The following is a 22,455-nucleotide window of genomic DNA, read 5'->3' as shown; positions in this document are numbered from 1 at the left end:
ACTACACCCTCCCTCTGTTATTTCCTGAGACCCATGACTATTGCCCTGACTGCCTGGAAGCTGATCTGTATCTGACACCTGATGCTTCCTGTAGAATACTTCTCTTCTCATTCATAGATATTCTGTTTCATTGTTTTCACATGGTATGCATTGAGTAACTGTGTTTTCGTACAAGAGAGGTCTTCTGGCAAGCAAGTAGGTGTTCACATTTTTATGTAAAATTTAATGTATGCAAATATTTTTTTAAAAACCTTACCATTTATTAATTGTCTTCTATGAGCAAGGTAAAGGGCTTCCCCTGTGGCTCAGTGGTAAAGAATCTTCCTGCAATGTAGGAGATGTGGGTTTGATTCCTGGGTCAGGAAGAGTCCCTGGAGGTGGTCATGGTGACCCACTTCAGTATTCTTGCCTGGAGAATCCCATGGATAGAGGAGCCTGGCGGACTACAGTCCACAGAGTCACGAGGAGTCAGACACGACTGAAGCGACTTAGCACAGCACAGCATGGAGCGAGGTACTTTAGATACTCCATAAGCTTTAGTCTTTGCAGCAAACTTACAAAGCGAGGAATCATTTATTCATTTTCCAGATGGAGAAAGTAAGGCTTAGGGCAATCAAGTAAGTACCCAATGTGGCTCACTTGAGTAGTGAGTCAGTATTCACAGCCAGAACTCCATGACCCCGAAGGCTGTATCATTCCCTCGACACCACTTGGCAAATGGAAAGAGAGAGAAACACAAACTGTGAACAAAAAGATAACTGTTTGTAATTCCTCATTCAGAGATAAGCTAGACATAGGTTTTTTGTTTTGTTGTGCTTGTTTTTTGTGAGAATCAAGGTCTGCAAGAGGCTTAATTAACAGTGATATATTTTGAAAATCATTTAACATAGACTTAATAGAAGAATGATGGGCGATGTTGATATTGCAACCTCGTTTTGAAAAGGAATTAGTAATCCCCATGACCTTCTTAACAACTGGAAATATGCAGTGCTTGATAATAACTTAAATTTAGAGAAAACTTGGAATGATTGGACAGTAAAAGATTTGCTGTGTTTTGTTCTTTCAGAAGAATCAGACCTAGGGAAGAGGTATAGAAACATAGCATTTCATTTTCCCCAATTGATTGATCAGATAACATGTCAACCACATGGAGGGCATTTATATTTGGAATATTTTTCGGAAGAGCATACTGCCAGCAACACAAGACCTTAATAAATACAATTTGATAAAAAGACACCAAAGTTCAGCTTTTGCTCCTAAGAGTACAATATAATCCAGCTTTATTTAGTAAAGAATCATTCACGCAGACTGGAGCCTCAATTTACAGTTCATAAAGGAACAAAAACTATTGAATATGAGAAGAAAGATTTATTTTCTAGCGAGATATTAAAGTGATGACACAGGCTGAATGATCAGGGAGGAAGGAGGTTTTAGAGGAGAAAGATGAAGGAATAGTTTCCAGCATGAAGAAAAATATCATTTTTTAAACAGTGTTTTTAAACTAAAAGGGACACGGTGACCAGTAACATGCAAAAATGTGTGTGTGGCGGGGGGTGGGTGGGGGACACATTTAGAATTTACTAATTGTTGGCTCTATCCTGTGATGTAAATATTATTCTCTTTTTACTGGTGAGGAAACTGAGGCACCTCTGGGTTAAGTGACACACACAGCAATTCCACAGTTGATGAGTGATGGATGTAGGCATTAAGCCAAGAAACACAGCTTCAGAGTCTGTGCTCCTAACCACATCCTTGTCTGCCATTCACAGAACCTTCCCTGAGATTCTTGAATGTGGCAGGAAAGCTAAACTAGTTTCTAAGTATCTGACAGACCCTTCACCTATATTTTCTTTGATTCCTATCACGACTCTGAGAAGTAGCTAGTATCACCCATGTTTGAAAGAGGAAGAAGGAGGTAACTAGAAAGGATGGCCATCTTGTGCAAAGCCACCCAAATCATAAATTATATAGCTGAGATTCAAGCTCAGGCTGCATCAAACATTGATACCATACACTTGCTACCTTTGCTTTGACTCTCTAAGTATCCATCATTTTTATGATAAAGTGGTAAAGACAAAGAAGAGGAGATTTAAACACCTTTGTCTCTATATGCAAAAGAGGGATAAGGATACGTTGAACATATGAGGAAAGTCAACTCAGCTGAATAGCTTACCTCTGAGCATATATGGTGGACAAGAAACACACTGCTTGGTGCTTAGTAAGTTGTCTTCTTACAAAGAAATTCTCTGTCTGGTAGGCATCCTAGGCGAATATCCAATGACTGTAAAACTGTGAGTGTGAATAAGAAATGGTGCTAAGAAGGAGGTGGTAGCAGTTTCCTCAAAAGAGGCCATGTGATTAAAAAAAAAAAAATCTGTATCTATATCTCCACTATTACTCTGTGCCAGGTGCTGGGCTAGGCCTTCACATGTATTATTTTTCATATGTATTATAATTTTATTTTCATTGGAGTATAGCTGATTTACAAAGTTGTGTTAGTTTCTGCTATATAGCAAAGAGAATAAGTTACAGATTTTATAGATTCTTTTCCCATATAGGTCATTGCAGAGTACTGAGTAGAATTTCCTCTGCTATACAGTAGGTCCTTATTAGTTATATATTTTATACATAGTATTGTGAATATGTCAATCCCAATCTCCCAATTTATCCCTTCCCTGTTCCCATTCCTACCCCCTCACCCCAGGTAATTATGCTATGCATGTTCACATGAGTCCTGTGACGTAGGGACTGTTACTGCTTCATTTTACAAATGGGGAAACAAAATTTCACAAGCTCAAAGAGTTAGAATGCATTGTGCATAGTCACACACCTAGGAAGTCATGGAATTCAAACCCATCTTGACTCCAGGGCTAGAGGGAAAAGCCACTATTTTCTATTAGGTAGATTCCAAAATCTCACTACAGGCTTAAGGCACCTAAATACAGTCTCCTTACAGTACCCTGGGTTGACAGAAATGTAATTAATATGTACAGAATATACAGTCAATGTTGGAATCAGAAAGTTAATTTCTTCAATGATTCAACATTAAATAAACATGCACAGAATCCTCTTTATATGCAAAGCACTGTTTCAAGAATTAGGGACACAGTGGTAAACTGTAAGCTATGCTAGTTTTAAACCATAGTGAAAGGGTAAAAGCATAAAGTATGTACTATATGTGTATGTGATGTGTGTGTTCAGTCATGTCCAACTCTTTGTGACCCCACGGACAGTAGCCTAGGAGGCTCCTCTGTCCATGGGAGTATCCCAGCAAGAATACTGCAGTGGGTTGTCATTTCATCCTCCAGGGGATCTTCCCGATTCAGGGATTGAAACTCCATCTCCTGTGGCTCCTGCATTGGAAAGTGGATTCTTTACCACTAGGCTGATTGGGAAGCCAGTGATTAGTGCTTTGAAGAAGAAGAAAACAGGATATTGTGTTCCAAAGTATCAGGGAAGCAGAGCCTTGTTAGAAAACAAAGACGTGACGACACTGGAGGAAACACCTGAATGAAGGACAAGGGAGAACATTCGGGAAAGACCAAGTCTCTGAGGCCAGGAGGAGCCAGGTGCAGGGGTGACATGGTGCAGATGATATAGCAGAGGATGAAGGTGACCGAAAAGGCAGAGAGAAGGATATGGGGATGGGCAGGGGCCAAACCTAAAGGTCCTTGTGGGCTGTGAATTTGTTTTGAGTGTGAACCATTTTAGGGGCATTTTGAGCAGGAGGGTAACATGATCTGAGTCAAGCTTAAAAATTTCAGCTTGGCTCAGCAGGACCTTGGGGCAGGAGGCCATGCAGCTCTCTAGGCCAAGGTTGGCGGGTAGCATGGACTAGTGCCATAGCCGTGGGAATGGAGAGGAGTTGGGGAGGTAATACTCTGAGATTAGGACGTTTGCACTGGAGTCATCATCGAAGTCTCTCCCTGGAATCAAACTACACAGGAAACAAAATCATCATCAGGGACCACTTCCATGTGTACTGTGCTAAGTCACTTCAGTCATGTCCAACTCTTTGTGACCCCATGGACTGTAGCCCTCCAGGCTCCTCTGTTCATGGGATTTTCCAGGCAAGAATACTGAAGTGGGTTTCCATTCCTTTCTCCAGGGGATCTTCCCAACCCAGGGATCAAACCGATGTCTCCAGCATTGCAGGCAGATTCTTTACTGCTGAGCCACCAGCGAAGTCCCTCCCTAGTTTACTATGAATGATTACATTGCTGTGATCTGAACTTCCTGTGACTGGAACATGACTTCCTAACATCAAACATGATGAGCCTAGAGCTAATCTAGAAGGTGGGTTTGTGAGCATAAAATCTGGAGTGAGTGAGAGGAACTGGATGCTGGGGAACACCAGGAAACAGCCTGCTTCAGCGTGTTTTCAGTTAAGGGTGGTCTTGCCAAGGAAGTACATGAAGTTCAGGGGCCACATTGCTATGCATCCATCTCCACACCAGGAATCAAACTGCTTTTCAGATCACTGCTCAGAGTGGCCCAGCATGTTTGCAACTTAAAATGTTTTGCTGTACTCCCAGAGATAATAATCTCTCATTATTACTACAATTTGATGATTATATGATTGTGTAGTGGGGCCTAAAATTTACCCATTATTCCCTAGGTGTGCAAAAGAATGGAGCTATAATTTTTTTTTCTATAAATGATCAAAATATTCTTACAAGCTTTTATTCTCAGAAGTGGAGGGGGTGAAAAGGTGAGACCAATAATCACTACTTTCTTATTTGAGATAACATGGGTTTGTTTTATGTTTTTTTTTTTTTTTTTTCCCACTAACTTACTCTCTTTGGAGAGATAAAAGGATGAAATTCAAACAATCCAATTGGGCTGTTGTTTTTTTTTTTTCCTCCAAAGGATCTCCTCTCTTCCTCTCCCTGGCATGGCATTTTGGTGCAAGAGAAACTCACCTAATGTCAATCAAAAGAGGCATTCTGGTTGGCACCATGTCCTCACTGGTTTCTTACTAGTATGGTTGGTTTGGTCTTTATGCATCTGTTTTGCTTTGGAATTTTGTCTTTAAAGTTAAAAGAAAACATGTATCTCTACAGATGACTGAATTTCATTCCTTTTATAGCTGAGTAATATTTCAGTATATATTTATATGTCATATATACATTATATATATATATACATTATATATTTATATCTCACAGCTTCTTTATCCATTCCTCTGTCAATGGATATTTTAGCTGCTTCCATGTCCTTCCTGGCTATTGTAAATAATATGCAATGAATACTGGGATGCATGTGTTTTCTTTTTGAATTATGATGTTCTCAGGGTCTATATCCAGGAGTGAGAGTGCTGGGTCATGTGGTAGTTATATTTTTATTTTTTTAAGGAACCTCCATGACATATATACACCACCACAGGTAAAACAGACAGCTAATGGGAAGCTGCTGTATAGTACAGCTGCTATAGGAAGCTCAGCTGTATGCTCTGTGATGACCTAGATGGGTAGGATGGGGGCGGTTGGAGGTCTAAGGAGGAGATATATGTATGCCTATAGCTGATTCACTGTGTTGTACAGCAGAAACTAAGACAACATTGTAAAGCTACTATATCCCAGTTTTAAAAGAAGTGTGTCTATAGGCATGTCTTCATTTTAAGCACGGTGTTGGCACCTACTATTGAAATCTGTCATGCTAGACTATCGCATCGTCTCTTGTCTTGAGGTACCCCAGAATGAGCAGACTCATTCTGGCCACAGACTTGTGAGCGTCCACCATGCGGTCAGCACCTCTGGTGGTCCCTGCCCATTTGGAAACCCCTAGGGCTCTTGCAATTTTTGCGGAGACTTTTCTCTGGATGCTTCTCATCTGCTTGCTGCTCTCCAGCCCTGTCCCACCCCCAGACCATCCAGATGGAGCAGAAGACACGTCTTCTATTCTCCCACCACCTCTCTGGGCTTTCTTTGCTGTTTTCCCTTTCTAGCCTCCCCTTTGGTCAGAACTCTTTGAGGAAGGTGGGCAGTATATCTCATTCACCTGAAGAACCTCCAACTCTTTCTCCTTTTGACACCATGAGGAGTGGTTTCTAGGACTAGAAAGGTCTCTAGTCCTCCTCCCCACCAGCCTCCATCTCTTCTCCTTTGTGGCTCTAGTTTTCACCTTGCTTCTAGAATTAATGGCAGAAGGGATGACTGGAACAAAGCCTGTTTACAGATATAGAAAAACATGTGATGAGGTGCCCTTTGGATATGATGGCCTTTCATCAGGCAGCCATGGAAACAAGCAAGTGCTTATCTCTGCTTATCTCTGCTCTGAACTATGTGTGGTTGGTCTCGTGGTTTCATTCCTAGGAGGCAGTCTACCTCCTGTCTGTCAAAGTTCTTAGGGGTTAAGTGCAGCCCCAGAAGACACTTATAAAGTACAGAGCACTCTGAGCATGTAAAAGAACAAGACAGGGATAACTAATATTTTAGAGGAGTTTATGTGCTAGAGACTGCTAGGAGATTTACATACATTTTCCAAATTAATGCAACTAAATGCAATCTCTCCATGAGTAGTTCAGTAACAGAGACTTCCAGAGTCTCAGTTCAATATAGTTATACATTTACTGAAGTCCCACAGATACTTCAAACCCCAAATGTCTACTCTTCTCTGTACAGAATATTCTCACTCCTCATCCCCATTTTAGTGGATGTCAAATTATAGGCTTAGATTATTGTCCATCCAATCATAGGCTTAGAAAGTTTGTAATCATACTGCACTGCTCCTTCCACCTAAGCAGATATTATCTTAAAGTTTCTGCCACCTTAATATATTTCACCTCTTCATCTTCGTTCCTCCATCTATTCTGTCACTGGCTTGATTTAGACATTTATCAACTCCCATTCTGAAAACTCTAATAGAAGCCTAATTGGTCTGTTTCATTTCCTGCTCCACACGCCATAAAGCGAGCTTTCTAACACATAGATTTGATGCTATCATCCATTCACACTTAATATTCTTTAGTGGTTCTCTGTTCCTCCTTTATAAAGTTCATCCCCTTAGCACGGCTTGAAAATCCCCCTGACCTCCTCTTTGCAGCCTTACTGCAATGCTTTCTGGCATTTCACACATTCGTGCCTTTGCACTTGCTTTTCCCTTGGCTTAAAATCTCTTTTACTTATGTCTCATTCCCTGTCATTCTACTTATCTGCCAAAATGAATCCAAGAGTAAAGCTTTTCTGATGTCCCAATTAAGATCAACCCATCTTCCTTTGTGCTTCTACAAATCCGTGTATCACAGGATGTTGCATCCGTAGTTATCCAGTGATATTTGTGTTTGGATCACTAATGCCCAGAAAAGTCTCTGGGTCTTAGTTGGAACCAACAGATATTCAACATCCACACTGAAAGAAAGACAAAGAAGGAGAGAAAAGGAAAGAAGAGACAAAGGAAAAATATACAGTGATGGGAAAGGAGGAGAGACAGAGGAAAAAGAGGTAGAAGTGGAGGAAGAGAGAAAGGAAAGTTGAGGAAGAGGAAAGACAGGCAGACTATAGGATTATTGGCCAAGATCGCTATGCCTACATTATAAGAATGCCGCTCTTGTTCTGAGAGTGAGAGGAAGGCAAGCATGAGATCTGCAAAGCACGTTTGAGTAGTTATCAACCCTGGAGCACCTCCAGGTCATTTCTCTGGTTTTCCCACTTAAGCCAAACCAAGGCTTGCTGGGCATCCTCCGTACAAACCCCAGCGAGAGAGCAGCTGCAGTAAATGTGCTTGGTTCTATTACTGTTATTTTCAAGAGAGATGAATCAAAATACCTGCTATCCACATCCAAGACCAGTTATCAGTCCTGGCAGCTCCCAGAAGTGTTGCCTGACCTCCTGGATTGCCATCTGGGTGCTTGCCACACATTCAGCTAACGCAGGCTCCCTGCCTGACCATTGAATTCATTGGCCTGGAGACCCAAGCAGTGAGCTACTCAGAAGCCAGGCACCATTCATCACAAGCTTAAACAAGAGCTGGAAGTCAGACGCTATGGTAGATGTGTGACTACAAGGAAAAGGAACTATGTGAACACAATAAGGCTACTGATTTGATTCATGGAAATAAAATATTACTTTGCGATTCTAGAGCTGCTCTTGTGCCATATTGACCTTGTCTCTTCTGCAACCCCTCTTCCTTACAAATATTTATCCTGGAGCTAACATAGATCAGATAATAATACCGATAATGTGACAGTGTCAACCACAGCAGCAATGGCAGTCAATAATAGAGAGGGCACCTCACCAGGGGTCAAATACTAAAGACATTGTACAGAAGAGGGAATGAGATTGTCAACGTAAGTTTTCAGGATAGGCATTAGTATGTCCAGTTTATAGAAGGAGCACTGTTGGAGAAGTAGGACCCATCTCTGTGCTTCCAGTTTTGTTCAAGGTCACATCAGAAGTAAACATGTTGGGTTCAACCCCTCTGTGGGTCCCCATTCCCTTAGAGTAAGGTCCCCTCATTCACAAATGGCCCTGGGGACCTCCACGACTTCACCAGTAGCTGCTTTCCTGACTCATCACCGTGCTCTCATTCCGCCAGTGACAAGCCTTTGGCTTTCCATTTGCGCCTTGCTCCTAAGTGTCTTGTAGACCTTTGTGCTTGCTGATCTTCTTGCCTAGAGCATCCTCGGTCCTTTCCATGGCTGACTACTTCAATTCTGCCCACGTCATATTCTCAGAGGTAGCTTTTTGGCCACTCAGTCTGGAATAATCTCATGACAGTCTGCCCACCCTCCTCCCAGCCCAAATGGCAGATATCACCATCAGCTCTGGCGTTTTGATATCAGATTTTAAAACATACACTAGATTGTGACTTTTTATAATCACTTAGAAAATAGGAGAAACAGGCATTATCTCCATTTTACTGATGAGGAAAGTGAGGCTAAGAGAATGTTTTAGCAATCAATATAGAAAATTAGTAAATGTAGACCAATATGAGCTCAAAATTCCTGCTGGGCACTTCCACTGCCTCATCACATACAATTTGTTATCTCTGTTATAGGACCTCACATCTAAGCTTTTAATTTCATGTCTAACAATAATTCCACCCACCTTTTCCTGTGGTGTCAAAATAATTACACAAAATTTTAAGTTTTCAAAATATCACTCATCTTGGCTGGTTTATACACAGTCAGAAAATAAAGGAATTATATATATATGTATATATACACACACTTATGGATAAATATATGTCTCTCTGTACATACATACACACGCACATATACATAAACTATTCCATTACTGCAAATATTTAACTTGATGCTTAAATAAACTCTTTTTTTAAAAAAATATATATCCTTGTTGCTCATTTATTTGTTGGTATCATCACATGGCTTGTGGAATTTTAGTTCCTCAAACAGCGAATGAACTCAAGCACTCAGCAGTGACAATGTGGAGTGCTACACTGAACCACCAGGGAATTCCAGAAAACTCTCTTTTTGCTTGAAGAAAGCAGCTCATAGATTTCTGCATAATGTTGAAGCTGATCTTTGTCTGTTACCTTTTGAAATTCCTTCTAGCTTTTCATGATAGTTCAATGAGATTTTGTGATATCTTTCTCAGACTCATATCTGTATCTATATATCTATACATATACATGTATTTGATGTAGATGACTCAAGTGTTGGGTTGAGACTGACAGGCTAGCAAGAAGGGAGAGAAAGAAAAAGCCTAGTTGATTTCTGTGTTCTCTTGTTGGTTTCTCAGAGAGCTTTCCATTGACTTGATTTTAATTAAGTTTTCTTTAAGCCTAAGAGTTCTGGGAAGCTGAGTGAGTGTGGGTGCCAGGAACTCCCAGATCTAATTTTTAAAATTCTTCTTCACAGCGAACATTCACTACACAGATCCTATTGACAAATGACCTGGATCCAGCTGAGAGTGTTGGTTGATCATTTGTGTTTGGTGTTGTCAAAGGTGTCAGTGTTAGCAGGAATGCTGAATTGTCACCTGGCCCCTGGGTCAGAGAGGCAGCCTGATGTGAGGCAGGGAGGGCTGGACTGGGTGTTAGTAGAGGTGAGTTTTGCTACTAACAACCTGTGTGACCTTCAGGATGCTGGTGCAATTTCCTAAATTTCCCTTCTGTCGGTTGGCAAGTGAACTAAATAGACTGTGTTATAGACAAAATGAAAGGAATGAAAGCTCTATGTTTCTGGAGTTTTATTTAAAGCAGGCAGTAAGCTTTATACGTCTCTGTGTTTTTGTTGTTGTTCAGTTGCTAAGTCATGTCCGATTCTTTGTGACCCCATGAACTGCAGCACGCCAGGCTTCCCTGTCCTTCACCAGCTCTCTGAGTTTGCTCAAATCCATGTCCATTTGGTTGGTGTTGCCATCCAATCATCTTATCCTTTGTTGCCCCCTTCTCCTCTTACCCTCAATCTTTCCCAGCATCAGGGTCTTTTCTAATGAGTCAGCTCTTTGCTTTAAATGAAGCGAAATAAAAGTAAAATTTGTTGTAAACACACAACTCTTCCTCCTGTCTGGAATGTATTTCACCCTTAACTGTCTGGGTAATTTCTACTCAACTCTCAAGAAAGCATTTATTAACTGCCTCACTAACGCTTTCACTTTCTTCACGTTGCCCTAGTCGGCCCTGTCTCTGTGCTCACAGTCTTCTATGTCTTATCTGAGACTGTCAATTACTTGAGGTCAGGGATTATGCCCTTTGCTATTTCTGTAAGCCTGGTACATTGGCAGAATCACCTCTCTAGTCGATGAACAATCGATAAGTGTAAATAAATCAATGTAGGGATAAATGGATGCTAGATAGGAACAATAAGGAATAGAAACAGGTGTCCTACATTTTCACAGTGGTTTAAATTTTCCATATTGTGAAATTGTTTGTTTATTTGTTTTGGTTCCTTATATAGATAAGAACAGGGAGGATCAGAGACAACCTAAGTCACCCAAGGACAAAGTCATATCCCAGGTCACCGGCAAAGGTGGTGGACAATTCTGGTCATCTGGGGCAGGATCTGCTCTCTTTTCGAACACAAGGCCTCAGGCCATCCACAGTAGTTCTCAACATCTCATGATGCAGGTAACATTCCACCTTTCAGGAAAGGACAGGTAGGTGCCCTGAAAATGGTGAAGGCCTGGCCACTGTGCTTGACATTATACCGGGCTGGCCGAAAACTTTGTTCTGGTTTTTCTTTATGCTTTTATAGAAAAATCTGAATGAACTTTCTGGTCAACCCAATGCAATATATTAAACTAAAATAGAGTCAGGCTGCTTGGCTGACTCATGCATGAATTTCCGTAGGAAAGGCTCCTTAACATTTGTTTAGTATTTCAGTGTTCAAAATGTATTAACAAGTCTGTTTTTGCTTTGTTTTGTCATTGTGAAGCCCAGAGAAACAAGCCCTGTGTGAAAAGTGTGGTCAGGGCTGCAAACTGATCAATAGCCGGACCTTGAGCCCACATATCTCCTGGCTCCTGACCTTACTGCTTGGTGGGCACAAAAAGTGCCTGAGAGTGAACTTACACCTCCATTCACCAGGAATGACCTTGCTGAATATACAGTGTAATTGTCCTGGTGTGGGTGACGGATTATTTGGTCACCTGCCTATCCCAGCAGACATGACTTTTGTGAGTTCTTCCTAACTTGTAGGAGGAGTTGTGGAAAGGTCAGAGAGGCCTAGAGATACAACTCCCAAACTTCAAGAAGCAGTTTCCAGCCTCCTCCCGTGGAGTGCATGGTCCAGGAAAACACTTTCACACAGAGCTGTGGAAACGATCTTATGTTTAGCCAGTGGTTGGCTTCAGTAGTCAGTAAAGGCTTGTGAACAGAGAAGGAGCTTGACCTGATCTGAACTCTACAACTTCCTTCAGATTGTTCAGGAAAAAAAAAAATTGTTTGTGTATATGTGTGTTGTGTGTGGATAGAAAGAGAAATAAGAGAGAAGAATGTTTAAAGCAAGTATGTCAAAATGTTTATAATGAGTGAAACTTGAGTAAAAACAAAAGTACTATTTTTTTCAATTTTTTTTATAGATTTGAATACTATCAAAATACAAACAAAAAAGTAAAAAAAAAACACTGAAAATTAAACATGGATAAAATTACTTGGGGTTGGGGTGTGAAGTCACTCATTCTTGTGTGGGCAATTAGAAATTAATGGGACAGCCCTTTACACTCACAGGCAGGTGGGCCTATGTGCCAGTCACATCTGTAAAGTGGTAGGCCCACAAGAACTAGCACCCCAGAAGGGTTTGCCTGCTCCCGGTGTCACCAGCTGGCCTCTGATGACTTCTGCACAGCCAGCACCACTCTGCAAGCTCAAATCCACCTCTGCACTTTCTCAGCCTGCTGTCCCTGATGTATATAACAGTGGAACTCATTTTGTCTCACTCCAAAGCCCATTGCATCCCACTGGATTAGGCTTTCCAATAAAGACACACTGTTAAGTACTTAGGGGAAAAATGCTAAGTATACTGTATACTGAACACAGTATTCAGATTCCAGTGTTGGAGAAATGTGGGTGAGGTTGAGGTTGGTCATGCTTGGAGATCAAAGTGAGTGCCCAGAGCTTGACTCTATTGCCCCTGACTGCAGATCTGGTCACAGCAGATGGAACCAGGGTGTGGATTTGGGGAGCCACAGAAGATAACCAGGCAGGTTGGAAGTCCCAGAGAAGTCATTCTTGCTCAAAGGCAGCAGCAGGACGGAACCTTCTTTTAAGTAGGGATGGTGAGGCGTCAAGGGGCCAGGAGAAGAATGCAGGGGGACAGGAAGGATGCAGGGTGAGTCTGGCTGATGCTACCTGCACTGAATATGAACCCATCTGAAATGAAGTGGTCGGCTTTGCCAGCAAGAACATTTGCGTTGAGATTCCTCCATCCCCCCTCTGCTACCCTATTATGAGAGAATGGAACGCAGAGTGACACCGAGCTAACAACAGCCAACTTATCTAAATGTTAATGACGCTAATTACTGGCCTGGAGAAAATCTTTTAGTTCAAGTGAAATATTTCACAAACATCATTGGCAGAATTTGTGTGGGGTTAGCAGTTCTCTTACCAATCAAGGGCCTTTTTCATTCCAAGAGAAGAATTAACACTCTGCAGGCAGTCTGCTGATTTGGTAGCACGAGATAGTCTAAGAATGGCTGCAGAAGAGAGAAGAAGGGAGGTTCTGTGAAGGTCAGGGTGTCACAGGCTGAGACAGGCGAGGCTGGATAGCTCTGTAGGGTGTGATTAACCAGACTGTGTCCTTGACTTTAATCAGCCCATTTCCCACTTAAGTGCAAGGCTCACTCAGCTGACAAACCATTAACTCATTTGGGGATGCTTTTACTGATGGTAAAATGGTTAGAATGCAGAGAGAAGGAAAGGATGGGGTCTGTGGGCAAGGAGATAGGTACACAGCTAGCCAGTCTGGGGTTGAGAAAGTGCCTGGAAGATAGTGAGAGGGAAGACTTTGCAGGAGATCTCTACAACAAACTCTCAAAGTGTAATCTCCAGACCACCAGCAGCAGCATCACCTGGGAACTTTTTGAAATACATATTCCCAGGGCCTTTACCAATATCTATTGAATCAGCAACTCTGAGAGTAGTGCCCAGCTATCTGTATTTTAACAAGCTCATTCAGTGTTTTTGATGTGCTCTAAAGAAAGAGAACCACGGGTGACACTCAACTTCTAAGTTCCTACAAAAGGCCAGAGATGGCATCACACCCTGAGGTTCAGGGAGGCCAAAAGAAGACACAGGGACTAATAAAAAACAATTTTGTTCAAAAGAGCTGGAAGAAATGGGCCAGAAAAATTGGTAAAGGAGTACATGAAGGCTGTATATTGTTACTCTGCTTATTTAACTTATATGCAGAGTATATCATGATAAACGCTGGGCTGGATGAAGCACAAGCTGGAATCAAGGTTTCTGGGAGAAATACCAATAACCTCAGATATGCAGATGACACCACCCTTATGGTAGAAAGTGAAGAGGAACTAAAAAGCCTCTTGATGAAAGTGAAAGAAAGAAGTGAAAAAGTTGGCTTAAAGCTCAACATTCAGAAAACTAAGATTCTGGCATCTGGTCCCATCACTTCATGACAAATAGATGGGGAAACAGTGGAAACAGTGACAGACTTTATTTTGGGGGGATCCAAAATCACTGCAGATGGTGACTGCAGCCATGAAATTAAAAGGCGCTTGCTCCTTGGGAGAAAAGTTATGAAGACAGCTTATTAAAAAGCAGAGACATTACTTTGCTCACAAAGGTCCATCTAGTCAAAGCTATGGTTTTTCCAGAGGTCATGTACGGATTTGAGAGTTGGACTGTGAAGAAAGCTGAGCGCCAAAGAATTGATAATTTTGAACTGGTGTTGGAGGAGACTCTTGAGAGTCCCTTGGACTGCAAGGAGATCCAATCAGTCCATCCCAAGGAAATCAGTCCTGAATGTTCATTGGAAGGACTGATGCTGAAGCTGGAACTCCAATACTTGGCCACATGATGCGAAGAGCTGATTCATTTGAAAAGACTTTGATGCTGGGAAAGATTGAAGGCAGGAGAAGGGGACGACAGAGGATAAGATGGTTAGAGGCATCACCCACTCAATGGACATGAGTTTGAGTAACCTCTGGGAGTTGTTGATGGACAGGGAGGCCTGGAGTGCTGCAGTCCATGGGGTAGCAAAGAGTCGGACAAGACTGAGTGACTGAACTGAACTGAACTGAGGGGTAATCATGGATAGAAAGTATGAGAAACCTGAGAAAGAACTCTAAAACATTCCAACTTTTAGAGAACTGGAGCATTATGATGAGCCAGCAAAGGAGGAAGTAAATGAAGAAGAGAAGAAAGAATGGTGTCTTGCGAAGAAGCAGTGAATGGGATGTTCCTTGGAACAGAGAGGAATGACCTGGGTTAAACGTTGCTGATAGATCAACTCAAAATAGGACCAAAGAGGGACCACTGGGTTTAGAACATACAGTTACTGGTGAGACTGGTAGGACCTATCTTATTGAAAGATATCCATTCAATAAGATGGATATCTAACTGAAATTGGTCAAGAGACAACATGAAGAAAGAACTGGTGACCATATCTTAATCATTTTTTCTTGGAGTTATGATATGCTGTAGAGCTTCCCTGGTGGCTCAGTAGTAAAGAATCCACCTTTCAATGCAGGAGACATGGGTTCAGTATCTGGTTGGGGAAGAGTCCCTGGAGAAGGAAATGGCAACCCACTCTAGTATTCGTGCCTGGAAAATCCCATGGACAAAGGAGCCTGACAGGCTAAGGTTCATAGGGTCATGAAAGTTGAACATAATTTAGTGACTAAAACAACAATATGGTATGTTGTATTCAATATGCAGTATAATGCAAGGAATATGAGTTATATGTGACCTATGAATTCATCTTAGAGGCAAAGAACTTATTTCTAAGGTGCCATAATTCACTCCATCCTTTTCTGAACTCTAATATATTCAGGAACTTAAAAAGCATATTTTCTCCCCATTTCAATATTCATTTATTTGGCACCCATTATATTTCTAACCACAGCCTTATAAGGAAAGTACTGATAAAACTAAGGCACCAAGAGCTGAGGTAATTTGCCCAAGGTCATGTAATGAAGAAGTACTACCACCTTTTAAAGGAGGATGAGCATTTGGGAAAATTCGGAGTTTCTATTTCTTTGTCCCTTGGGGCTACAGCTTCGTCTTCACCAACTTTCCTCTGATAGTGGGTTCAGAAGTAGGATAGCTTTCGTTAGAGATCAGGAGATTTTCTGAGCAGTTCCTGCAGAGATGAAAACCTTGGCTACAGCTGCAAAATAAAATATATGGTGCGTGCTCCTGCATTTGCCTGCTCCTGGATTTCCTCTAGGTTTACAAATAATTATTTTCTCAGTCTTTCACATACACCCTTATTTTAAAAGCTGGAAGAGAAAGCTGTTTTTTAAGAAAAAAAAAAAGTGGTATCTCTTGTATAAGGAATCTGTGTGTGTACACATATTGTTTCATGGTAAAGTAAATAAAATAGCAACAAAGAATATTGAGGGAATGCAAAATATTTAGTCTTCTGCATTTGACTTCAACATTTTCTGTCCCAGGAGATATGTTTTATTTCATATTTTTATTCACTACTATTAAACACTGTAATGCAAATTATTTGCCTTTTCACCAGCTCCATGTTCTTTATATGATCATAAATAATAAAATTGACATCTCAGACCTATCCTGGTCCATAGGATGGGATAAAACTTGTAGTCAGGCAGCCTAGATTTAAGTTTCAGCTCAACCTTTGCTCTTATATCTCAGTTGCTTTTCTCTGGCCTATTATAATGAGCTACTTACATAAAATCAAATAAGACTAAAGAAGAGAGTTTGTGCTACTCTGTCTCCTTATTATTCATTCTCATTATCCTAGATCCCATCCTTTTTTTTTTCTGAGATACTGAAATAGCCTCTAAATTATTTTCCTACATCACACTTGCTCTCCTTCAATCCATTTTTCCACACTATGGTGCAAGTGACTTTACAAAACACAAAAACCTGATCATGTCACTCTTTCAATTTAAATATTTTAAAGGTGGATATTCATTGAATTTTAAGAACAATGTATTTAAGTTATTCTTATTCTAGCCCTTTCTAATTGTATATCTTTCCCTGCATCTTCTCTTTAGGACTGTGTCTACACTGGCCATGTTGCTTTTTCTGACTTCTCATGATGTCCCATCTGTCTGGAAAGCTGGTGGACCTATCCCTCATTTATTGATTAATTGCTACCGATTTTTTGATGCTTGCTCATTGAAAGGAGAGCTATAACAAACCTAGATGGCACATTAAAAAGCAGAGACATCACTTTGATAGCAAAGTTTGTATAGTCAAAGCTATGGTTTTTCCAGTAGCCATGTACAGATGTGAAAGCTGCACCATGAAGAAGGCTGAGTGCCAAGGAATTGATGCTTTTGAACTGTGGTGTTGGAGAAGACTCTTGAGAGTCCCTTGGACTACAAGGAGATCAAACCGGTCAATCCTAAAGGAGATCAACTCTGTCTATTCACTGGAAGGACTGATGCTGAAGCTGAAGCTCCAATACTTTGGTCACCTGACGTGAAGAGCTGATTCACTGGAAAAAAAACCCTGATGATGGGAAATATTGAAGGGAAAAAGAGAAGGGGCAGCAGAGGATGAGACAGTTAGATCGCATCATTGACTCAACGGACATGAATTTTAGCAAACTCTGGGTAGGTCCATTCCCCCTCTTATATGTTTTCATAGACCCTGATCTTATTCGTAGCCCTTGTAAAAACTAAGATAACATATTTGTTGTGTGATGATTTACCTGATGACTATAATCTCTGGTAGAAAAAAAATCTTTACAAGTTAAAAATTGTCATTTTCTGCCCCTTAGCTCCATGTCTGGCATTTAGTCAGCACTCAGGGAGTGTTAGTTTAAAGAATGAAATCAAGACTCTCATTATACACATCTGTGAAAGGGGAAGTGACTTCTACTTTGCTGCCTTTCAGGGGTCTTGTGACATCTGGACATGCCATATACCTTTTCGAGGTGCACACTCAGGACACAGTAACACCTCCTTCTATTTTGCAAATTATCCCTCTTGTCTCTTGATGAAATATTTTCAGGGAGGTCCATTTTCAGTAGTCATTTTTGTACTCAGATCACTGTTGGGTAAACCCCAACCTGGGCCAATCAGGAGCCATTCATCAGGAGTTTGGAATTAAGCCTAAGAGATGCCAATTCTTTCTAGACTCATTTTTGAATATAGGGTATATCTATATCTATAAACACAACAGCAGAAACAAAAGCCAAAACTAAAATTAGAGAACTAGAGAAGTGGACATTTTCCAGAGATTGGAGGCAATAGTGGAGAAAGTTGATGTGCATAAAAAATAAAACAATGGCACAGATGTGGCAAGAGGAGTTGAGATGGAGAGAGAAAAGCCCCTGGATCCCTTCTGACTCTCCCCTCTTCTGGTTCTGTTTCCTTTGTACATCTTGGCTGCCTGCCTGCCTGCCCTTGAGCTGGTGCTTTGAGATAGTTCTGTATCCTTTATGATACGTTCTCTTCCCTGCAGGAACTAGCTTTCCTGTGTCTGTTGTTTATAAGGAGAGGATTCTAACTAAAAGTATATTTTGAAATACTAATACAACATAGTAGGTGTACTGTAAATGGCGATTGATATAATTATGCTCACCTCAAACACCATTGCCCAAATGATACTTGTACTGGTTGACATTTTTTGAATATTTCCTAGTTGATTGGTACAAGAGCCTTATAATATCTTAAATCACTGTAAAATTCTTGTAAGGCAGGATGATGGATGCTTTTTATGTTATATTAGAATCTGCCCTACTTGTTCTGCTGCCCTTTAACACAGGCAAACATGGCAATAAGAGAGACTCTGTCATACTTTTTTAACACTGACACCTTGGACAGCTCCTCATATATTAATATGCATGAAGTACCTGCTTGTTGAGTGAATAACTGATGACATTTTTTAAGTTTCTAAATCTCTCTAAGCCATTATTTCCTTAAGTTTAATTAGGGGTTTTCATCTGCCACCAACAATTGCTTTGAATATTGGATGACAGATGTGAAAGTTACCTGAAAACACCGAAATAAAGCATCAATTGCTGTTAACATTCTTAGTATTTTGGCAGGAAAGACACCATCAACCATGTATTACAAATGAGAATCCTGAGGCCAGAGAGGTCAAATGGCATGTCCAAAGTTCACCAGTGTTAAATATTAAGTACAGCATTAAAAAAACTATCTACCAGATTTAAATGCCTCAAGTATGGTTTAAACAAGGTAGGTCTGAAGGAAAATTTACTTTAGAGGGAGGGAAGATGCACATTTATTAGTAAGAAACAAAATGTATTCAACTTGTGATGTTGGGATAAATAGATAAAAATAAAAATGAAAGGATCTGACAGAATGAGGTGAGCCAAAAGCAGAGGAGAGATTTGACAAGTAAGGCTGAGTTATACCAGTACCACTTCAAGATACTTCAATGATGGGACTCCAGCTCATTATAATATTACCCCAAGATAAGCCACTATCACGTGGTCTCAGCCTGTTCAGCTTGAGAGAAAGTATGGAAATAAACTGAGGTGGATTTTATGCACAGGACAAATGATGCTTTGATGAGACTGCACACTTAAGTTGTTAAGCCTATGAAAATGGAGAGCATTATGGCTCTGAAGACCTATTCAGTGGCCCACACATGTGTTTTCAGTCAATAAAGAAGATTATCTGACACTTGAGGCCTCATCTCTTCTATCTGGTGGTCAGCCATTGGCCAACAGTTATCTCTTCTTGACTACAAGTATAATATCTCACATTTAACGTGACAAATACGTATTTCTTGACAGCATTATACTCACCAAAGCAAAAATGAACCACTCTTCTCCTCCTGCAGTCCTACTCATGTCAACTACTTATATAACTACAAAAGTAAAAGTTTGGGATTTTTCTATTTCTCTCCTGTTGTAGTCATTCAATCGCTAGGTCATGTTCAACTCTTCGCAACCCCACGGAGTGCAGCATGACAGCCTTCCCTGTCCTGCGCTATCTCCTGCAGCTTGTTCAGATTCATGTCCATTGGGTTGGTCATGCTATCTAACCATCTCATCCTCTGCTGTTCTCTTCTCCTTTTCCCTTCAATCTTTCTCAGTTTCAGGGACTTTTCCAGTGAACATGGTCTTTGTGTCAGGTGGCCAAATTATTGGAGCTTTGGGCTCAGTATCAGTCCTCTCCTACCCACAGTCAATCTATAAGCAAATTCTTTTGGCTTAATCTTTAAAATATGACCAGTTTCCAGTAATCCAGTCCTAACACTCTGACTCAAGTCACCATCAACTCTTGGCTGTAGGCAATAGCCCCATCCTGGTCTTCTGGTATCTTCCCTTGCCTTCTTTAAATTATAAGTTTAGAGGACCCTTGTTCTTCAATAGCTTTTCATCTCATCTAGAGAAACTGCCAAAATTCTTACAGTGGCTAATAAGACATGGCATATTCTATTCAAACACAGTCTATACTTGTATATTGGAACAATAGTTTAGGTTTCCATTTATTGAACTGAAAGGATATCTTCAACACAGTTATTTTTACTTAAAAAATAACAGATTAGGAAAATAGCATGGGATTAAGCATAAGATAATAAAGTTGCTAAAGTTGTTTCACACAGGGTTAGTGGGGAAAGAGTTATAAAAGCACTATACATGTAAACTAAAATTGAACAATTAAGTAAATGGATGGAGTGATTGTTAGAGTGGGAGGGTAAGAAATAAGCATGAGGATGAGGCAGCTCTGAGATGTATCTGGTAATGAATTAGAGTTGGAGACATCAATGTGAGATCATTTAGTTTACTATACATGAGATAGATAGCTACATATAGAAATATACATATAATGGCTTATTATATATATAATTGTTATATATATGTATATTATATATATATATAAACACATATATTTGGTTGGGCACAAAGTTCATTCGGATTTTCTGTAACATTTTACATAAAAACCTGAATGAACTTTGTGGCTAACCTAAAATTTTCTTGTTATTTTAGCAGGGAGGGCCTGGAAGCAATGACGCTCTAGTAGCAAAAACCACACCTATTACCAAGTCATTGTTCATAGCATCATTCAATAAGTGGAATCAGGGTTCATTGGAGAAATGGCTAATTCTCAGAGAGCTGGCTAATTCTAGGACAACCAATAGAAATATACAAAATATGCTTAATGTATCTTATAGTGCCAGTAAGGAGGAAGTGCTAAAATACACACATATGCGCATGTGCGCACGTACGCGCGCGCGCGCACACACACACACCCATTGATGGGGGTATGTCAAAAGGACCCAGCAGCCAACTAACTCACATAGTTTCTCAATGACCAAAGCTGGGAAAATCTGAGCAAGAAAAAAAAAATAGTATTATAAAAATAAAGTAGATATATAAAATAAATATTCATAATTCCATACAAAAAACTGACTTGAAAACACACAATCGCATACAAAAATCTTGAAAAAAGCTGGCTTGAAATTCAATAGTAAAAACTAACTAAATAAATAAACTAATATTTTGGCATCTGGTTCCATCACTTCATGGGAAATAGAAGGGAAAATAATGGAAACACTGACAGGTTTTGTTTTCTTGGTCTCCAGAATCACTATAGATGGTGACTGCAGCTACAGAATTAAAAGACACTTGCTCCTTGGAAGGAAACTATGGCAAACCTAGACAGTGTATTAAAAGGCAGAGATATCACTTTGCCAACAAAGGTCCATATAGTCAAAGCTATGGTTTTTCCAGTAGTTATACATGGATGTGAGAGTTGGACCATACAGATGGCTGAGAGCACCAATGAATTTATGCTTTCAAACTGTGGTGTTTGAAAAGACTCTTGAGAGTCCCTTGGACTGTAAGGAGTTCAAACCAGTCAAGCCTAAGGGAAATCAGTCCTGAATATTCATTGGAAGGACTGATGCTGAAGCTGAAGCTCCAATACTTTGGTCACCTGATGCGAAGAACTAATTCAGTGGGGAAAAAAAACTCTGATGGTGGGAAAGACTGAAGACCAAAGGAGAAGGGGTCAGCAGAGGATGAGATGGTTAGATAGCATCACCAACTCTAGGGACATAAATCTGAGCAAACTCTGGGAGACAGTGGAGGATGGAGGAGCCTGATATGCTGCAGACCATGGGGTCGCAAAGAGTCGGACATGACAGTGAGTGAACAACAACACAACAATCCTATATGATAAATGATAATTGAGGAAGAAGAAACAAAGTTCCTATGCAGAGGAGTCTCAGATAACTCATATAGATACTCTACCCTCAAGAGGCGGAACGTTACTCCACATTCCTTAACTGTGTGGGCTATGCCATGACTTCCATCCAAAGAGTACAATACACAAAGAGGGAGGGAGAAATAGTAACTTTATAGTGGTGGTTTAGTGGCTTGGTTGTGTCCTACTCTTTGTGACCCCATGGACTGTAACCTGCCTGGCTCCTCTGTCCATGGGATTTCCCAGGCATACCAGAATGTGTTGCCATTTCCTTCTCCAGGGGATCTTCCCAACCCAGGGATCAAACCCGGTCTCCTGCATTGCAGACGAATTCGTGTTTTCCTAATGCGTGGCGTCCTAGGTACTTTATAGTTGTCTGTTGTGGTGTTAGTGGCTTAGTCATGCCCTACTCTTTGCGACCCTGTGGACTGTAACCCACCAGGCTCCTCTGACAATGGGATTCTCCAGACAACAATATTGGAGTGGGTTGCCACTTCCTTCTTCAACTTTATAGTAGAGAAACTCAATAAATACTATTCCCACCAGGTTATCACTTTTAACATCAATAATCACGTCATGTTGATATTATGTACTCTGGATGTCCTGTGAGATTATGAAAATGCATTTAACTTCTGTGGTCTTCCTTCTCAAAACCTGTAACTCCAGTCTAAGCATGATAAAATGTGAGACAGATGGCAATTAAGGGGCA

Source organism: Budorcas taxicolor, chromosome 25 (genome assembly GCF_023091745.1).
Source record: "Budorcas taxicolor isolate Tak-1 chromosome 25, Takin1.1, whole genome shotgun sequence".
NCBI lineage: Eukaryota > Metazoa > Chordata > Mammalia > Artiodactyla > Bovidae > Budorcas > Budorcas taxicolor.
This window is presented reverse-complemented; position numbering follows the sequence as displayed.